Source organism: Grus americana, chromosome 4 (assembly GCF_028858705.1).
Source record: "Grus americana isolate bGruAme1 chromosome 4, bGruAme1.mat, whole genome shotgun sequence".
NCBI lineage: Eukaryota > Metazoa > Chordata > Aves > Gruiformes > Gruidae > Grus > Grus americana.
In genome coordinates, this window is record NC_072855.1 from 55631429 (window position 1) to 55638159 (window position 6731).

Consider the following 6731-nt stretch of genomic DNA (forward strand, 5'->3'; position numbering starts at 1 on the left):
CCAACAAATATATAGTTCACTATATATGAATTATTACTGTAACTGTGAGCTTATATGACAATAAAGTTCACATGCTTTTTTGTTTTATTTTTGCTGTTGCTGTTTTTATTTACCCAAAGATTGTATAGTAAATAGCAGAAATTCTTACCTGTAACTTGTCAATGCCACGTTGCCCTTGTATACCTAGATGAAATTATAATCACAGGAAACCATGTAATGGAAGGTCCCAGAGCTGCATCACAGACTTCTTCAGGCACAAGCATATTTGATCATGTGAAGTGATGGGGCGGGGGAAAATGTCTTTGAAACTTCTCTAAAAGCTTGTTTCACTGCTTCTTTATTAGCCTGTGGAGTCCTCCTAAAGGTGTTTGGTTGTAGTGCTCCATTTTGGGCAGTATTTCTGCTGGTAAATTAATGAGAATGAACTTTCGGAAGTGTTTTAATGAAGTACTTGTTGCCTGAGCAGGGCCAAAGTAAAGTTGGGAAGGTACAACTTGGGTAAATGCTGTCTCAATGAAGAAAGGAGGAGGGATGGAGGGGACAGTCATGCACACCCTAAATTTGTGTTGCTTGCATATTTGGCTCATTAGTACCAAATGATCTGAGCTTTAGCAGTGGCAAGTTCCTAGGTATCTTGACAGAGGATACCAGTTATTACAGCACACCGTGTTTTCAGGTTTTATTCACTGCGTTACATGTGGTGTTAGGGTATCCCAGTTCCTTGTGGTGTTTGGCTCTCACTGCATCCTCAGCAGACTAAACCGCAAATGTAAGTGAGAGAGGTGTGAAACTTTACTCCTGCCAAACCGCTGACTGCTGCCTGCCTCTCTGGAACTATCTGCACTATAAATGCACGCTGGCAAGTCCTGTGCTTGGCTGATACCTACATTATTGACCGCTGTGGACGTTGGATTGCTTCTGGTCAGGCTGCCCGATATTAACATGCAGAATAAATCCCCTCTACAAGTTAAATCTTGTTTTTCTCTGTACCTGTTCTAACTGTCTAATCATACAGGTATGATTATATTAACTGGGATTAGTGCATGTAGCTCACTGCTGGCTCTCGACTGAGATCAGAGCAGATGGCGATTAATTATACTGAGTGAAAGATAGGCTGGGGAGCATCCACTTTCAGCCCTGCCTTTGGGGTCAACTGCAACAGTGCTGTTGTGTAATTTCCAGTGTGTTAAATAAGCGTGTTAAATGACAGATGTTGCTGATGATAATGGTTCTCCCCCTGAGAGCTTGCCTTTGGAGCACTTCACAAACACTAGTTAAAGAATCGCTGGAATAGGCTTTGCCTACCAATGGATTGATGTTATTGTCTCTGCTTTTGTGGATGAGAAAATTAGTGCAAAAGGGATGTCTTCCTGCAGAGCAAATCAGCATAGAACTGAGGTTAGTGATCAGGTCTTTGCTCCCAGGACTATGCTGATGTCTTGTTATACAGGGAGGATCCAGTGCAAATGCAAATATGAATATCAAGACATTAGAGCAAACCTTTTAAAAATAAATAAATGCACCCTGTATTGAGAGAAACAGCTTTCCTGAGTGAGAATGCTTGCTTAGCTTCCCAACTTTATTCTTATTTCAGTCTCTGTCACTAGTATAAAAACAAGCAAACTAAGGCAAGTTGTTCTTTGCAGTTGATTTTTTTTTTTCTTAGTCTTTTTGCTTGATAACTACTTTTAAAGTCTGGGCTCAAATGCATGTGTCAAAGGATTCATGACTTGACTAAATGCAAGTCTGAAATTGTCTCTCTCTTCACAAACTCTCTTTGAATCTTACAATGGGCTGGCTTTTGGAAGTGGTGATTTATTTTTTTAATTTTTTTTTTTTCAAATGGTATAAGAGCAATTTCTAACTGCTTTTGTGATTATCATTGCTTGTCATATTCTTCTGGTGTAAGTAACGACTATATGGCTAAACTATGTCAAGATGCCATGTATTTCTTTTTCTACTGTTGCTTCAACCTGTCATTGTTGTAATGAGTGTCACATATTGTATCATCCACTGTGTAGTCATCTCTCACACAGCCCAATTCCTTTGGCATTAACTTAATGAATAATATGGAGGAGAAATATTTCAAAATACGTGGCCAATTTAAGAATCTGTGTATGTGAACAATCAAATCTTGTTGCTTTTCAGCCTTCATGTTCAAGTGTAATTCCTGGTTCTGATGAAATGCTCTTTGTAGAGGACGTTGCAGTCACTTCAGGAGGAGGTATAGCTAGAAAAGAAGTAACTTGTCCTTCTTTGTGCAACCTACCCAGAGATTAAGCTCTAATTAATGGGTATGTGATTTGCATCAGTTATAATCATGTCTTATTATAAAAACACTTAATTATTTTTTTCCTTTACTGGGAATCTGTTTGCATCAATATCTCATTCCTAATAACTTGATATCACCAATGTCGTGGCTATACAGGTGACTTTAGCAATGTATGCCACAGATCTACGTGGTGTCTGAACTGATAGAGTTCCCTGTGCAAATAACAGGCACACAAGACAGTCTGCTGCCAAATGATGTCATGCAGTCAGAACCAGAAACCATGTTTGGAACAATTGTAAATTCTTGCTTAAGCCTGTGTGCCAAGGCCTGTGGACGAGGTGAAGAAGTCTGCACGTTTGGGAAGAGTGGTGTGAAATCTAGACTGAATGAGGAAAAGACAAGAGGATATATAGAAGGAGAAACGAGAAGCCTTTATTAGGTAAGAAGAGGAGGATAAAAACGTGAACAGAAAAGAACCATGGATATAAGGAAAGATCACGTGGGAGCATGGAAGTGTCGTGTAAAGGGTGGGAGTCTGATGTGTGGCTGAGGGAGGCCCTCCTGTTGAGTCGCAAGGTTCAGAGGTCCCTTTGCTTTCTAAACTCCTTCTCAGAGAGGAGCCTAGGCGCCGCTAGGTCCAGTCTTAGTCCCAGACTTGGTCAACAGTTTTTGTCTAAGGGATTATATATAGCCATGTACCAGAGTCAGTGTTTGCCTCTCAGAGCCCCCTAAGGGACTTTCACTGGAACCGTTTCACAAAGTTGTAACAGGTAGAAAGTTTATTAAAGCCACAGAGTTCAGAATTGCTGTTGATAAATGCACTTACTGCAATAGGGCTAATATATGATTGTAATTATAATGCTAGCAAAATACTATCCCGGGTATTCTCACCAAAAAGGTGAAATTGCAAGGCTTCCCAAGAAGGTGTCCCTATCTTGGGTGGAGGAGGAGAAGGAGTACAGCCTGTCGACTGCCTCTCCAGGCTCTTCAATTTCTGCTTCGAAAAGGAGGAAGACACTATAATTTACCTAGCTGCTGACTCCGACTTTTTAAGAGGTGTGGGGTTGGGTTTTTTTTTGTTGGTTTTCATGTAGCTAAACTACTAGGAAGCTGTGAGGAACTTCTGATATGTCTCTGTGTGTGTGTGTACATATTCAAAATGCCCAAAATTAAAGGATGGCTAGGTGTACAAAATAAAATTCTTGGAAGTTAGGAAATGCTAATGATCCTTGACCTTAACCAACCCCACATGTGTATGAGTTGTGGTAGTCTTTAATTATGATTATATATGACTGGTTATTCCAAAATAACCAGGCAGCATCAGGATTAGTTAATCTTATTTAATCAAACAGCATGAATCACTTTTTATTGTAATTTATTAGTAAAGGCTTAAACTTCCTCATCTGACCTGGCAATCTAATGGTAAAAGTAAAGTAGCTCTATTTTCAATGTATTTACAAATGGTTTTAGATGTCGGCATATGTCTTTAGGGAGAGAACAGTTCACTACTCACTTTGCCACTTGACTGCATTTCTTACTAAAATGTCATTGCAGGAAATTACCTAATTTCCTCACCAGAAGAATATTAGAAAAAAAAATCTGCAAAGTTCTTGAACTGTTCCAATGAACTGCTTTTCGTAAATAGGAAACAAAAATTACAATGCTTTCTTTTTCAAGCAATTAGCAACTGTGTCTCAAATAACTATAATCAACCTTTCTGGCATAGCTGTGTGTGAGGCTGACTTCTCAGAACAGCAATATTCCAGTGACAGTAAAAGCATTTATTGCAGAAAGAAGCCAAACGTTCAGGTGACTTGATTGGGATGGGAGGGAAACGGTTTTCATTGTCATGGCCTGTAAAGTCCTCTCGCAATCCTATTTATTGCTGTCAAAGAAACTTCTTCCTTACCCTCTCTGAGTTGTAAAAAAGCATAGCGATCCTTGGTATCTTCCCCCCCTAACCTGGGTTTGCCAAAACTCATGTGTTCAACAGGCTTTAGTCATTGTTGTGAATGGCACTTTCATAGAGAAGTTGTTGTTGAGTTATAATATCTTTGAGCTTCAGCTGTCATTAAAATGTCTCTTGTTTAGCAAATGTAATGATGTTTTTGGCCTGTGTCAGCAATCCTCGCGGCTACTCAGAAGGAGGTAATGTTGATGTGCCAACAGACTAAATAACTGTAATTGTTAATGGCAGATTCCATACAAGTAGAAAACAGGAGTCCATGCTAATACTAGAACTTCATCTTATAGGCTGAAATCATATGTATCCATTGCATAGAAAAATAGCTTGTTATGTGTTGCCTGCAGCTCATTCACAATAAATAAACAATCGGCCCAGTGGAGTTGATTATGATGACTTTCATTATTTGGTGATGTTTCATTTCTGATGAAACTGTGGACGTCAGTCTTCTGAAAATAAAACTCCAGAACCTGATAGTTTTCCATAGGTAATGTAGAAGTTTTAGCTGGCGGGAACAATCTTCTATGTATTGTTGTTGCAGTTGAACTTCAGGCTGCCAGAGCAACTCTTGCTAGTTAAGTGTGAATACAGCCTATTTTGAGCTGGTTTGTGGTTTTAAAAAATGTGACCCAATGCAATTTAGGGGGTTTATTTAATCATAGAAACATAGAATAGTTTGGGTTGGAAGGGACCTTAAAGATCATCTAGTTCCAACCCCCCTGCTGCGGGCAGGGACACCCTCCACTAGACCACGTTGCCCAAAGCCCCATCCAACCTGGCCTTGAACACTTCCAGGGATGGGGCATCCACAACCTCTCTGGGCAACCTGTTCCAGTACCTCACCACTCTCACAGTAAAGAATTTCTTTCTAACATCTAATCTAAATCGACCCTCCTTCAGCTTAAACCCATTACCCCTTGTCCTGTCACTACGCTCCCTCATAAACAGTCCCTCACCACCTTTCCTGTAGGCCCCTTCAGGTACTGGTAAGCCACAATTAGATCTCCCCGGAGCCTTCTTTTCTCCAGGCTGAACAACCCCAACTCTCTCAGCCTGTCCTCACAGGAGAGGTGCTCCAGCCCTCTGATCAGCTTCATGGCCCTCCTCTGGACTCTCTCCAACAGCTCCATGTCTCTCCTGTACTGGGGCCCCCAGAGCTGGACGCAGTACTCCAGGTGGGGTCTCACAAGAGCCGAGTAGAGGGGCAGAATCACCTCCCTCGACCTGCTGGTCACGCCTCTTTTGATGCAGCCCAGGACACGGTTGGCTTTCTGGGCTGCAAGTGCACACTGCCGGCTCATGTTGAGCTTCTCATCAGTCAATACCCCCAAGTCCTTCTCAGGGTTGCTCTCAATCCATCCTCCACCCAGCCTGTAGTTGCGCGCTGACCCACGTGCAGGACCTTGCACTTGGCCTTGTGAACTTAATGCGGTTTGCATGGGCCCACCTCTCAAACCCTACGAAATTATTATTATTTATTTAAATAATAGAAGGAAAACTGAAGGCTGGGCTGGTTGAATGGGAAGGACTATATAACTGCACACCAGAAATTCCTTTAGACTTGTTAATATGCAGTGTCATATGCTGTGATTTCATTGCTCTGCAGTTCTTGTACATAGCAATACAAGACCAAGTATTAAAAGTCTGCAAGTAGTTTCTTGGCTTAAAGATCACTGATAGTAGAAGTGTTATCCTTTTCTTTATAACATTTATATAATACGTGAAAAGGAGCTTGGAGAGAAAGGAATGGGAAAAAAAGTCAAGTTCTTTCTAAGATGGGCCCCTTGGCTTCTGGAGACTAGAGGCTTATGTTGGCTTTCACTCAGCCAGAGGTATATTTCAACACAGGTGTAACATGTCTGGAGGTTTTGGGAGGTGGCTGTAGTGGCTGATTAAACTCCACTGTGTGTCTCTTTCCCCTGCTTACATTGGTAGAGATGCACCACTGTCACTGCACCATTGATTTTTTTTCTATTCATACCATGGAAAGGGTTGAGAGGAGGGTATTAGGAAATCCCAACAGACTTTCTTCCTTAAGAAGTGTCATTACTTCTGATTCTGTCTTTTCATCTTCCTGGAAAGAAGATGGAGAATGAGATTAGACTAAAGGTTAGGAAAAAATACAAACATTTCCTTTCAAATGACAATAATAGTATTTAACTGCAGTATAGCATAATTTGGGAAGTGGACAAAGACAACTGGCTACCCTTAGGAGTGGCTGTGGTGGCTGCCAAGGAAAAGAAGAAAATTAAATAATATCTTAATATGACTTTCACTGTAGACATAGCCAGGACAGAAATCTGTGGCCTCGAGATGTGTTGTGAATTGCTTTGCTATTGAGGTGTGATAACCCAAGCAGAGATTGGGCTGCTTCACTTTACTGATCCTTGAGCCTGTATTCAGCTTCAAGGTGGGTGCCCGCGTGGCATTACCCTACGGCTGACCGTGGCAGGACTACTCCTTCCCAACCCGTGCCCACGAGCTTGTTTCCCGCAG